Source organism: Anoplophora glabripennis, unplaced genomic scaffold (genome assembly GCF_000390285.2).
Source record: "Anoplophora glabripennis isolate ALB-LARVAE unplaced genomic scaffold, Agla_2.0 scaffold19, whole genome shotgun sequence".
Lineage (NCBI taxonomy): Eukaryota > Metazoa > Arthropoda > Insecta > Coleoptera > Cerambycidae > Anoplophora > Anoplophora glabripennis.
The window spans coordinates 1,247,758-1,263,294 of NW_019416327.1; the positions used below are offsets into that span (position 1 = coordinate 1,247,758).

Genomic DNA, 15,537 nt, shown 5'->3' on the forward strand with positions numbered 1-15,537 from the left:
GCAATTGTAATATGAATAATTAATAGAAGGTGCCTATAATAAATTAAAATTACCTGAATCACACCAAATTCCGCATTGCTGCACTGCATTGCTAGGCAGTTTGTCGACAACTGAAATTTATGNCCCCCCCCCCCCTTATTGATGAGGCGTGGAGTAACTTTAAATGAACCCCTATTTTTTATTTCAATTACATTTGCCTGGAACATTTTTTTCTATTCCATGTTTTATGTAAATACTCGAAATTCGCTGTAAAAAAGTTTATTCATTTTGCAAATTTCGAATAACTGACGAGTTGTTGCCTTTAGAAATGTAAATGATTGATAAATAAACTGTTTTTAGTGCAACCCAGGAACAACGACGCGGACTTTGTAGTTTTCTACCCCATCGGGTTGCTGAATGAGTTATTTCTTAAAAAAATCGAGTCGACTATCAAAAATTGTAGGTATTATGTAATTTTGTCAGAATATACATATTTATTTGCTGAAAATTTAAAACAAAAATACTTTTAGAAACATATCCAATTTTATGGAACTATAGTACATTTTTAAAAATAACTCTTGGCATACGCCCTAAAATTTTGACAATAGAAAGGATGCTGCAAATTTATTAGACACTTAAGAACTTAAAAGTAAATGACTAGAGCTGATTATTGTTGATTGTGATTGGTGTATCTTTTTGATACATAAAAAGATAATTCTGTGTAAGTTAAAGGTAATATTTGTATAGGTTTATTTCTTTTTTAAAATGGAAACAACTGTCGGAGCAAAACTTTCAAATAACCTTGATGAAAAATTCTTACATTCGTACTTGAAATAGTTGAGTGTGTGTTATAACGTAGCATTTTTTATGGATCAACGGTTTTTAAATATGTTTATTTATATTTTACGGTTTATAAAGTTTCCACACCATTACCAAATGCGATTATGTACGGTAGTCGTTACCAGCATTTAAAAATGTGTCAAAAATAATTCATTCCTCTTACCAGATGGTTTTCATTTGAATTTTAGTTGCTCGCTGCGCGGGAATGAGAGCGTGTTTTATCTAAAATAAAACGTCTGGCTTGTCATTTTCTCTACAAAAGCCATTGTGAATGTGCTGGAAAATAAAAATGAGGGAATAATGGCGGTTTCGGGCCCTCCTGTTTACTCTGCGGCTTGAATCTTCATCCGTCAGCAAAAATACAAATACTACAAGAGTTGAACAACCCTTCTCATATCCCACGGTCCATTAACCTATTACCGAGCCTATTATACTGCGTAATTTATTATCTACTATACATTTTGAACAATATGTAGTTAAATTAGTGGTTTTAAGGGTTTCACAACCTAATCTTATATTTAAATTATCATGGTTTTTATGGTTGTGATTTCGTGGTCTATGTATAACTGGTCGCCACCGTTACATACTTACATTCCACTTGCTTAGCCTTAGCTAGGAATATTTGGCCTACCCTTGTTGTTCTCGTGCTAATCTCTGTGAGGGCTGACCCGCTATCAGAACCCCTAAGCCCGCCTTGATGTTGATTTCGGTTCTTGTTACTGGTTCTAAGGAACCAGCAGTTTGATTTGTGTATGTTGAAAGTTTTAGTTGTAAATTTTTTCGTATAATATTTTTTTATCTAAAGGGCAACTGTAACTGTAGTAAAACAAAAGTATGTAAAACTTCATCTTTCCCACTGTTTCTACTAGTTTCTTTCATATAATAGGAATATTGTCTTCTGTACTTTGATTTTTATGTACTAGGCAGATTTTGTATCGATTTAAAAATATTTAAACATTTGTAGAAAAAACTTAAAAGTAAATGCTTTTGAATTAATTAAATAATTTTAGCAGAAAAACGAGTGGCAAAGATAGCAGCTAAATTATTTTTTTTTGTAATTTATGCATTAGCTACCCTCAACCCTCAATCTATTTTCGCTTCCACTGCTATTACATATCGCTATTGCTTCTCTATTGTTTTATTTAACTGCTCTGCTAAAAATTCGCGTGAACCAAAAAAGTTCCAGTTAAAATTATGCGAATCAGTGCTCCCAAGCGTAACAGAAAATGAATTGATGGAAAGCACCATATTGCTTGTGTATAACGGCAATTTGTGTTTATTTTGTGCCCATTGCATTTATTTACTCATTCATGATCTCGGCTGAGAATCTGAAAACTCAGCTGGTGGCTGCCTCCCGCTTTGCATTGTTTGTTTATTCAAATATTGAGCAATTTATAACAGTTTTGATTCGGTTGTGGAACAAATATGTACATATATTAATACTCTCAACTTTAATAGCTAATTTAAATTAATTTTCAAAATTGTCATAACGATCTTATCAAATGAAATCATATAAAGGGACGGTACTTAAAAAAAACAATTTTTAAAATGCTAAAATAGACCAGATCTGATCTAACGTTCTAAATTGCGGTTTTTGTCAAATGTGATGTTAGAAGTTAAAGAATATTTATATGAAAGCTTACATTTAATGACATCAATATGTCAAGGATGTGTTTTATCGTACATACTACGATCAATACGTATTGCTATACATATTTCGATCATTTTTAATTTTCATTTTAGATATTTAATTTCAGTTTGTACAATATTTGTGGAGATACAATTCCAAGAAATGAATAAGCCAATAAAGTTCTGTTGCCAGAATTACTGTAACAATTAACGACGCCAGGGGCGTGCCTTGAAATTTTCGGCGTTATATTCGGTTATATACATGGTAAATAAATATAGAGCAGATTTTTTGGATTGAAATGTGTTTTTATTTCTTTTACAGTACAGTAGACTACAAATAAATAAACTAGATAATACAATTATTATAAACACGCTGGTATAAAAAAAGGGAGTTAAAAAATTGTAATAAGAAAATATGTATTCATGCAGGTTAAACACGACTGGGAATTAAAATCCTTTCTTTTATTTTTCATCTCCATTGATTTATTTTAATAAGAAATGCACCGAACGAACAGAACGATACACTTACGGAGAAATACGCCTTCGTAACTGCAGAACACAGTATGCACTGCAAGCTGTTACGATGAACGTCACGCCGTCAATGTCTTTCTGTCTCGGGTGTCGATTGCGGTTAATTCCAAGGAAGTGACGCAGAGGTCTTCTTGGAATTTTATCTCAACAAATATCGTTCGGACTGTATTAATTACTAGCTCTTCTATGAAGATTTTAGTAGTATATATTTGTAGTATATAGATATTTTTGGAACAAAATCTAATTTTTGATATTTCCATTAAACTTTTTAGAATAGTTTTTTAAGTTTTCCTCGAAAATCTGGCTTTTTTCGAAAATCATAAGAGAGTAGTAATTTGTAGAAAATTGAAAGACGAATCCGAAAATATCATGGTTGTTATCGTAACGCAGTGGCATTATTTAGGAAAATATGCCGCCGATACCCCGTATCTCCGCCACTGGAACATGTAAATTTTAGAAAAAGCCCTTAGATTTTGGGCAATGTAAAGACGTGCCCAATTTCAAATTATTTCACTTTCTAGTTTTTAAATTATTTAAAAAAATTAAAAATATTTTTTGACGTTTAACACCCTGTATCTTTTTAACGAAGCGTCATAGATAAAAACTTTATAGGAAAGACTCCCCTTAAAAGTCACCAAAGAATACGAGAATTTTGGTCACCATTTGTGAATCACCCTGTATGTTCATATATTTTTCATAAATGTATCATATTTACATAAGTTTTTTCTCGATTCGAATTATTCGATCGATTTAAAAAAAAATTAGGTANGTAACTGCAGAACACAGTATGCACTGCAAGCTGTTACGATGAACGTCACGCCGTCAATGTCTTTCTGTCTCGGGTGTCGATTGCGGTTAATTCCAAAAAAGTAACGTCGAGGTCTTCTTGAAATTTTATCTCAACAAATATCGTTCGGACTATATTAATTCCTAGCTTTTCTATGAAGATTTTTGTAGCATATCTAGATATTTGTATCAATGTCTAATTTTTGATATATATTAAACTTTTAGAATCGTTTTTTAAGCTTTTACTCGAAAATTTGGCTTTTTCGAAAATCATAAGAGAGTAGTATTTTGTAGAAAATTGAAAGACGAATCCGAAATATCATGGTTGTTACCGTAAAGCAGTGGCGTACTATTTTATTTCTATTCTATTTACTAATTTTTAAATTTTATTAAAAAAAAAGGTTTTATTTTTGGTCACCATTTATGAATCACCCTGTATGTTCATATATTTTTCATAAATGTATCGTATTTACCTACATAACATTTTTTTCTCGATTCGAATTATTCGATCGATTTTTGATAAAAAAATTAGGTACTTCACTTTAATTAGCACACTTAAACTCCCATATCTCAAATTTCATCGCTTTAAAACGCAGAATAATTTTTTAATTCAGACTTTTAAAGTGTTAAAATGAAGTTCCGTTTCAATTTAACAATTTAGGAGCATTTTGAATTGGCTGAAGATGAATTATTAGCCAATTTCTGATCCTACTGATTGTGATTGGTAACTAGTAGTCTGCATAAAAATTATTTTCGTGATTTTAGGCAGGACCTAATACATATTTCCAAAAATTTAGAACTCTGTTTTTTGCAAGTTGTAATCAATAGTGCCAATAAGTTTTAATTTTTAGGCATATCCAATGCTTTCTAGTTTTTAAACTGAAACAAATATTGAAAAAAATCAAATCTATATGAGAAAATGTTTCCACTCTATTTTAATTGAAATTGATTAAGGCTACATAGTCAGATTTTTAATAAACATATCACTAAACTTACTTGCCCTAAAATCGCTTCTAAAAAAATTTATAATTGTTCGGCAATTACATCTAGAATCTATATAAAAAATTTAATTCCAATCCTGCGGTCCTAAAAAATTTTAAACCGGCCACTGTATTAATATCAAGTTTTTAAATATAAAATANCTACGTCCAATGTGTCAGAGCCAACTTCGACCACGTTTTTATTTGAACGCTCGTTATATTATGTATGAATCACTATCTATATTTTCGGCCATCGAGTATAGATATGTTCATTAACAAAAAAAGATGAAAATTTAAAAAGGATGTACCTAACTGCATCCGTTTTTTGAATATCAATCAATACAGAGAATTTCAGGTAAGTGATTTTCAGGTATTAATATCTTGAAAGCAGTTGAAAATCTATACATAGGTAAAAAATGCTAAAAAAAGTCTTAAAACCTAAATTTTTTCATTTGATACGTCCAGCGGCATCAAAACAGGAGTATGTTTCTGTATTTTACATTTTTTTTCGAAATTACAGAAGTACATACCCACTTGAGAGATTTAAATAAAAAAATTGATAACAGAATTCCTTGAATTTAGACCCCCAAAAAAGTAAATAAAATAATATAACGCTTGCTTCAAAAGTACAGTTTGTGGTTTTTAAAAAAAAAATTCGGCTAAAATCGGTAAATAGTGCAACTTTCATCAAGGCGTTGAAGTTTGAAATGGACCACTCTGTTATAACGAAGATTTTTTTCTACATTTAAGCGACAACCACTGATAATATAACACGGTTTTCAGAATTTAATTATCTTTAATTATTTTCAAGTATAACTCATAATCCCAAGATATATCGATCGCCCTGTACTTAAGGAAGAACAAGTGTCGAATATAAAACGTTAAGAAGTTGTGAGTAATTGTTTTTGAATAAATATCATATTTTAGAAAACTTGCACTTCATTGCCAGTCACGCACAGTTTCAAAATATATTTGACTTTCTTATTATTAAGTATTAGCGGAAACATCGAAACTGCTATGTTTATCGGTATTTCGTAAGCTTTGGTGCCAGAGATCCAAAAATAAAATGCCAGGAACANTGAATCACCCTGTATGTTCATATATTTTTCATAAATGTATCGTATTTACCTACATAACATTTTTTTCTCGATTCGAATTATTCGATCGATTTTTGATAAAAAAATTAGGTACTTCACTTTAATTAGCACACTTAAACTCCCATATCTCAAATTTCATCGCTTTAAAACGCAGAATAATTTTTTAATTCAGACTTTTAAAGTGTTAAAATGAAGTTCCGTTTAAATTTAACAATTTAGGAGCTTTTTGAATTGGCTGAAGATGAATTATATTAGCCAATATCTGGTCCTGCTGATTGTGACTGGTAACAAGTAGTCTGCATAAAAAATATTTTCATGATTTTAGGCAGGACGTAATATTTCCAAATATTTAGAACTCTGTTATTTGCCAGTTGTAATCAATAGTGCCAATTTTTAGGCATTTCCATTAGCTTTCTAGTTTTTAAACTGAAACAAATATTGAAAAAAATCAAATCTATATGAGAAAATGTTTCCACTCTATTTTAATTGAAATTGATTAAGGCTATATAGTCAGATTTTTAATAAACATATCACTAAACTTACTTGCCCTAAAATCGCTTCTAAAAAAATTTATAATTGTTCGGCAATTACATCTGGAATCTATATAAAAAATTTAATTCCAATCCTGCGGTCCTAAAAAATTTTAAACCGGCCACTGTATTAATATCAAGTTTTTAAATATAAAATAATAGATAGATATCTGAATGCTAGAGTTCTTTGAATTAAAAGTTTTATAACTGTTGTATTCCAATCCTAGCAACTGTTACTTTGAGATGTAATTGAACAGAAATCCTATCTATTAAATTACGTACATTTTTTAAATTAGTTATTTTTATACTTTCTACAAAGTTATTTAGTATGTAGTTTTTAAGTTACGTATAAATTATTAATTTCACCAGACGTTCCGTAAAAAGACTTGACCTGCTGATCCAAATTTAATGCTAATATATATAAAAAAATAAATTTATTCCAAAAGTAGACCTTCCGCATTTTTATCTTGCTGCGGTGGTGCATGATAGGTAGCTCTCCAAGCACTAGGGCATGCATACTGATTTAAAAAGGGCGAAAGGGAATTTATAGCGACAAGTTGGAATTTATTGATTAATTTCGAGTCACCCCAAACCGGAAATATGACTACAAAGTGACTTTAATAAATCCAAAATGCTATCTTATTTTTTACGTATAAGATTTAATAATCAATAATATCATTACCACCGTTTTTGTATGTAATATTTTTAGCCCCACAATGGGCGCCAAAAATATATCTTTTTATACCATCATAGCTATACACTTTTATTTAGCATAATAAAACTAATGAACTACATGGAAATCATATCGTTTAATTGAATTGTTATTGTGTGTGTATAACCACCGTTTTTGTATGTATTATTTTTTGCCCCACATTGGGCTCCAATTATGTCTTTTTTATCTCATCATAGTTATACTTGATTGGCGTAATAAAACTAATAAAGGTATATCAATTGAAAACCGTATTATTTAATTGAAGTGTAATTGTGTTTGTAAAAAATATTAATTACTTTATTATCTTTTTCCAGATTGAATGGAATGCATTGATGTTTTCTCATTTTGGAGCTATTAAAGGTAAGACTTTTTCCAGTAATACCAATAAAACTACATTCATTAAACGCCACAATCGGTATTGCAGAGAGTAATTTATTACTCAGGATATTGCATTTCTTCTTGTTTTGTTCTAAAAGGTTACAACGTTTGAGATAAGGCAAAACAATTCTTTGTTATTATAAATTTGCCGACACGATGTTTCGAGAGTTTATGCAATCAAGGTCGAAAACAAGTTGACTGCAAAATATTTGTCAGCGAACCGATTTGCAATCCTAATTAGTTCCATTGTTAAAAGAATAAAAAATAGTTACAAATAGACGTTTTAAAATATAATTTATAACCGTAATGCATGAACATTTTTCACAAATTTTTATATTAGGTAGGTACAAATCATACGTAAATCAAATTAAACTGACCAGCTTTCGCCGCAATTTTTTTCAGTATTTCCATTTTCACTTTAAACCTTAATTACGTTACCACGAAATTCGTTTACATTGAGTCTGAGTGTTTTAGTTCGAGAGTACTTATCTGAGATTGTCCCGCCTCATTTTTTTATAGAAATCACTTTTGTCTGGAAGCAGAGAGATTCGACAAGACTTTATCCCAATAAAATGCTTGTTTTGGTACAGATATTTTCACTAGCAACCACACAAAACTGTATGAAACGTACCGTACAGATGTCTATAAAGTAACAGTAATAATTATTAATGATGACACTAACAGTAAAGTATTTTATTATTTATGACTTATTTAAGAAAATAATTGCCTATGCTGAACGTACACCGTGAGTCATACAAATTAGCTATAAAGCATGCCGCCGAAGGAGCAATCGAGTGTCCGCGTTGTTTATATTGACGTTGTGAGTTCCTAGTGATTATAAAATTATAAATTACTTGAAAGGGGTTCGAGTTTTTCGAGTGCCGAAGGATCTCATTTTTCTTATTATAAATTTTGATTGAAAATTATCTACCATATATTTATTGTGTATAAAAAAGGATCGCATAATTAAACGCGTAATATTAAGAGGGCTCTATAGCAAATAGGCAACCAACAATACATATTTATAGATTTTATTACAGTGTTGGAAATTAGGGCTAATAAATAAAACTAGAGACGTCTGTTCAGCTCAGCGTTTATTGAAGAAGTGCTTCTTAAATGGGCTTATGATACATATACCTCTGAGAAAAGCATAGACCAAGCTCGGTCTTAATATATAAACAAAAAGATAAAGTAAACACACTTAGATCGGTCCTATAAGTTTTAATTTTTGTTACTGTATATTTCTTATAATATTCAACACACAGTTTGTCTAAATATGAGTTAATGCATAAATAATAGACTTTCCTCCATTCTAACGCAGATTTTCTATAAAATGGCGTTAGTTTAAAACTCAAATTACTTTTTGTTGTAAAGAAATTTGTAATTTGCCGCTTTTGAACAAGCGGCATCCTAAATTAAAAATTTCTTTACACCAAAAAGTCTATACGAAACTATACAAGCCGTTAGTGTTCCAGTTCAAATTTCAATTATCTGATTTGGAATTGACGAACAAATATTCATAAAAAAAATAATATAAGCTTATTAATATGATCAAAATCCTCAAAAACAAATATGACTAGTTTGGATACTTAAGAAACGAGATATTAATAAAATATTTTTTCACGATTTAGTACCGTCTTATGAGAATGCAGATTTTTTTGGTCTTTCCACTTAGAATGCGCAGCAATTGGCAAACAGTTTCCACAGCAACTTGTATAAATAGGAAACCGATATCTAAGGAACCGTATGACAACTTGTAGAAATCGATTAGGTACTTGTAAGATATATAATTTATAATAATTCTCCTTCAAACTGCTGTCGTTGACTAACTTATCCTCAATATGCGTGATGGCGGCAACGCCGCGGTCTCGACATAGCGTATTATTTGAAATTCGCAGGTGTCCAAACAAACAGAATGATCGAACGGGAGCGAGTGAACGTCGAGCCGAGCACGCCAGCCAAGTGCAACGTTGCCAAATCTAAAGGCTTACTACTTTAGTCACCAGCGAATCTACAGAAACCTTCGTTAGACTTTAGACGTACCTCCGTACCCGATAAACCTCCTTAAACAAGAGTCAGCGTTTAACTAAACCACCTCCCACAATGCGCACTGCGTATTTTGTCGATCCCAAATCTGGAAACATTTTAAGAATACCGCGATAAATTGTTTATTTCAGAAGTGGAAAAATACCGAAGTAAACACGGAAAGAAATATGCCCAAATAAACAAATTTAAACAATAATATTCGTTTAATTATTAAAAACGTTCTACTTCATCTTTTAGACAAATACCTTGCTATGAATGCAGAATCTTTTTATTCAAAATGATATGAATGCAGAAGTATTCGTTTACAGAAACGTAAATATTCAGAATTTTAAACGACTTTCGGCGAGGCGTGAAAAATGTTTCTGTTTATTCCACTCGAAAATACAATTCGAAAGACCTCTCGACACGTATAATATGATTTAAAACGAAACGGAGAAAACCTTGAAATGAAATCGCGCAGCGAACTTGACCTTTACAACTAATTAATTATTCGCCAGTATTATTGTAAACGTCATGCGGCTGTTTGCAATGCAGCTGAATACGTGTGTGTCTCTGTTTACGCTGAGCTTTTCGTTTTCCTTTGAAACGTTGCTCATTTAAATAAAAATCGCGACGTGCCGCATATTTTATAGGAATAAGCGTAGGTCAAGTTTCAACATGCAACTATTAACAATTTAGAACGATAATAATCCTTGGGATGATTTATTAACTTAATATAGTTGTTTGTGGTTCTTCTCCGATTTATCCTTTAATAATTCTGACAAACAGTAATAATTAATTCCGAGCCTTTTTATAGGAGTTGTTTGTACCAATGCTGTAGGAAAAATGATCCTCAAATGGCCGGTTTTCTCAAGTGTCGTAAAAATCTCACTTATACATAGGTTTTATGAGACAAAATAAATATAAATTTAACTGGGAGATAAACTTATCAAGAGGTGAAAAAACTCGGCCTACATAACTCGGATATATCAGACGTTCATACAAATTATTTTGCAAATTGGTAAATAACGTTTTCATGCGTTTTTACAATTATTAAGTGTCTCTTATAATTAGGCTTAGTGCGGCGTGGAGTTTAACAGGACCGTAGTCAGATTACGAAAATATTAATATGTTATAGAAAATATATCGCAACAGTACTATTACCAAAAAGCCTTAGTAGAGGATAAAATACCTATGTATATAGGTAAATTTAAATGACACCACTTACCCGATAAATCTGTGTTGAGGCAAGGCTTCCGTGGCATATTGGAAGGAGTTAAAACATATTACTACGCGCTTTTCTAAGTTTTCTGTAGTGAAACGGCGACGTTTATCAGTTAATATTAACTTGTGAAGAGAAAATGACAGTTCAACGTATACTGTTGACAACGGCATGAAGTATAATATTAATATATTTGCTGGTAACGCCTGATATGTACCAGATAAAACTTTACATATGTTTTCCAAAATTATGTATCCTGGATTTTTTTCCAACACTCTTTGCATTTTTTCTTTTGTCGTACTACTTACGGACTGGGCGTATATCATTGTATATATTTTTTTGTTCATGTGATTTCAATTTACGGAATTAGGGAACTTGGGGTTCTCTAGTTTGTTAAATAGAATACTGCTTGAAAGAAAAGCGTCTGTAAATTCATAGAAAAATATAGTCTTCAGCGCTGGACGAGGGATGACTCTTCAAATATCTTGTCACTTTAGTTTTGTAACAAGAATTTATAATGCGTTCACACACTGTACAAAATAGGTCATTACCTGTAGTATGTTCCTGTAACCTCGGGATTGCTGTCAAACCACATTTGAAATAATGCCCGTCTATTTCTTTTCTCTTTTGGCATTTTACTTCACTGTATCTAAATTTATTTTGCCAAATAAACTAGTTTTATGTGACGATTTTCAAATATTTTATAGAATACCTACTACTATACTCGACGGCCGAAATTATAGATAGTAATTCATCGCTAGCTCTTGGACTAGTAAGGAGGAGTAAGGTATACGTAAAAGGCAACAAGATGTAGAAAATATGGAAAAAATATAATAAAACTATAAATAAATAAATCTATTATTTTTAGAGGTTTTATCGGGAAAACTTCAAAAATATTTTAGTAACATTTTGTTTTTAAATTTTAAGTGTTTTCTATAAAACGATGCCCTCTTGGGCATCGATAACCCACCACCACCCGGCTTACGCCGCCGCAAAATATTGTAATGTTTACTATTAATTACTCCCTACGTCCAATGTGTCAGAGCCAACTTCGACCACGTTTTTATTTGAACGCTCGTTATATTATGTATGAATCACTATCTATATTTTCGGCCATCGAGTATAGATATGTTCATTAACAAAAAAAGATGAAAATTTAAAAAGGATGTACCTAACTGCATCCGTTTTTTGAATATCAATCAATACAGAGAATTTCAGGTAAGTGATTTTCAGGTATTAATATCTTGAAAGCAGTTGAAAATCTATACATAGGTAAAAAATGCTAAAAAAAAGTCTTAGAACCTAAATTTTTTCATTTGATACGTCCAGCGGCATCAAAACAGGAGTATGTTTCTGTATTTTACATTTTTTTTCGAAATTACAGAAGTACATACCCACTTGAGAGATTTAAATAAAAAAATTGATAACAGAATTCCTTGAATTTAGACCCCCAAAAAAGTAAATAAAATAATATAGCGCTTGCTTCAAAAGTACAGTTTTGGTTTTAAAAAAAAATTCGGCTAAAATCGGTAAATAGTGCAACTTTCATCAAGGCGTTGAAGTTTGAAATGGACCACTCTGTTATAACGAAGATTTTTTTCTACATTTAAGCGACAACCACTGATAATATAACACGGTTTTCAGAATTTAATTATCTTTAATTATTTTCAAGTATAACTCATAATCCCAAGATGTATTCGATCGCCCTGTACTTAAGGAAGAACAAGTGTCGAATATAAAACGTTAAGAAGTTGTGAGTAATTGTTTTTGAATAAATATTATATTTTAGAAAACTTGCACTTCATTGCCAGTCACGCACAGTTTCAAAATATATTTGACTTTCTTATTATTAAGTATTAGCGGAAACATCGAAACTGCTATGTTTATCGGTATTTCGTAAGCTTTGGTGCCAGAGATCCAAAAATAAAATGCCAGGAACAAGCACATCAGTGTTAATGGCTTTGTGCCTAAATGTGAATTAAACTCTACACGAGCATTGGAGAAAGAAAAGGTTATGTCTCCGGTCTGGCGAGTGTACATTTATTTTTGCAAATGTGCCAGAGGATAAAAAATATTTTGCAACATGCATTATATATTATTTTCTTATTTTGGGACTAGAATATATTTATTGGCTGTCAAATATAACAGTATTTTTATTTTAATCATTAACATGCTATATTTATTATAGAAAATTGTGGTTATTTTAGTGAGAAAAATAAACATGCTGGCGTGAAATATATCACTTCATTCATATACATAGATGTTTCTCAGTTGTAGCTGATTTAAATTTGTAAAATATGAAGCTGAACAGACGTTAATTACTCAGTCACCTGATTACGAAAATTTAATAAAAGGAGAAGTAGATTTTCCACAACTGCCTTTGTTGATAAATTGTTGACACGTTTGTTTTTTATTTAAAATACCATTGTTTTTCGGGTTCTTATGTCGTGGCTTTTATACCTTTTATACCTGGTCGCCGCCATTTACGTACTTGTAGTACACTCCTCGGTCTAAACCCTGTCAAAGTTTTTTTGTAAATAACCGTAGCTCCTAAAAAATTTCGACCGAAAGATCTAAAAACTAGAAACTTAGAGCTTCAAAATGCTTCTTTTAATTGCCGATACGACCATTTTTCACCTAAATACAGTCTGTCAAAAATCACGGAAAAATTTCGTAAATTATTTTGACCCTTTAATTTTTTTATTTGTTGGTTTAACAAAAGAGCGATTAGTCCAAATATTCTTTTCTTCAGATATTGGGTTTAATTGTAATAGTTGCCAACAAGGGATGTCACTGCTAGACATTAAAAATAAGTCGGTTGTACTCAAACAATGTGTACAATTAATTGATTTTTCTGTCATTTTACTGAGGTGAGTTAAAAAAAATTATTAAAAATTATGTCCAAGTTCATAAGGACGTTTATGAACTATAAAATTTTATTTCATCTATCTAAATTACACTTTTATCAGTTTGCGGGACATCTACTAATGTATAAAACAGTCGATTATGCTAAATTTGCAGTTGCATTAAATATTATCAGTATGTACGTATAAACATTAATTTTTCTTTATATTACCTTTAGTTCCTACTGATGACAAAGATTTACCCAGAGAGTGTTATTTTGTAGTTCAGCTGCATCTGTCTGTTTTCTCATTCGAGGTCATGTGTCTAATTATTACACAGTAATTATTATCTCATTGTGTTCATCTATTTAAACGTGTAAACATGAACAGGTTGTTCCGTTTCAAAACATTTTATAATTTCTCGCAAAAGCATATGTTCACTATTTTTGAAAATACTAGACCGCATTTTTATATACAGGATGATTCATTTAACAAATTATCCCTTAACTCCCACTAATTCGGCGTCCTACTTCGCAACATATTTTCGCGGACCAAACGTTCGAACGTTGAAGCGAAACAGCTGATTTCTCTAGTCGTCTTGAATTTTGCAATTGATTTCATAATCAAAGTACAGCGGATTCCAATTTTATTAAGCGGATTCCAACTTTACTAAGTGCTATGGACGAATGAGTGTTGTTTTAGCGGTACTGGCATTTTAAATAGGTAGGTACCATACTACTCAAAGTAATAAATCACAATCATATGCGTACTACAAACACAATAATTAATTGACCATACTAAAAACTCATATTCAGTTATGAAAAACAGTGAAAACGTTTAACAATATTGAAAATACTAATTTGTAATAATTAGAAAACAATTATTATCTTTATACATTAATTTTCATTAACAAATAAATAATACTTGTTTTTGTACAAAAACTATCATGCATCTTGTCCTTCACTACGTATTAAAAATGCAATAAAAACTAGGTTAGTGACCGTAATACGGTAGATCAAGATTCACTCTCGATAAACCTTTGTAGATCAGCGGTCAGGAGCGGTTCGGAAAGCGGTTTAAATAACGATTTGAAAATACTTTTTTTCAGCGTGAATATGCCTTTTATTTATTTTTTAATCGCGTATTCTACTCAATTTTCCTATCTTCCCTTAAAATAAATGACATTATGGCTGAATCTCCCTGTTCAACGTACAACGTTGTATATCCACTAACACACGCTTAATATCAAAGTATTCTTTCGTGACTGGCATTGATTCGGTTGTGCTGTAAACAACGCCGCTTTCTAAATAATGATATCGAATTTTCTACGTGAACGTTATACTGCAAACTCCTCCTCTTGCACCGCAAAGCAGCAGTTTATGAAGCTAAGTCTCCCATGTATACATAATGCATTGCATAATATGTGGAAACTTAATAGTTTGCCTTTAAGGGCAAACAGATCCTAAATTCTAAGTTACCCGAACTTGGGCCGAGATGATCGATCCGGGGAGCAGTTTCAGTACCCGGTAAAGACTACCCCAAGGATATCCGAATTAGCTGCGAGTGTGATTCCAAGATAATTTAAAACAAACTGTACATTACTACATGTTTTAAATTTGTTAGAAAATTACATAAGTTTGAGATTCAGTTTTCGGTACAAACCACAGAAAATATGAAGATGATGCATTAAAAAAGTTTTTTTGGCGCCCCACGTTGCACGCCAAATACAGGGTGATTCAGTCATAATGTCATTAATTTTAACCACGTATTCGGAAAGCTTAAAAAAGACAGAAAATCGGAAAAAAAAATTTTTTACTCGACTTTTAAAAATGAAGGAAATCAACCCATAACTCCCGCTACGAGGGCTGCCCTGCCGATGCCCGGATGCTCGGAAAATTTTGTAACGTAATGTCACGAACAGTTGTCGGCTAAAGGAACAGCGTTGCCAAGTTCAGGTTCAAGCTCGCCAGGTTAGTATTTGACAT

The 15,537-nt window shown here is 31.5% G+C and overlaps 1 protein-coding gene across 1 annotated transcript in view; it reads left to right on the forward strand.

The window, feature by feature from the left end:
- The window catches only part of LOC108914928 (putative mediator of RNA polymerase II transcription subunit 26), a 412,039-nt gene that overhangs the window by 100,300 nt on the left and 296,202 nt on the right, over positions 1 to 15,537 (forward strand). Inside the window, exon 2 of the mRNA XM_018720850.2 lies at positions 7,399 to 7,444. The gene's annotated coding sequence lies outside the window, so the exon portion shown is untranslated. The remainder of the gene's footprint in view (positions 1 to 7,398; positions 7,445 to 15,537) is intronic.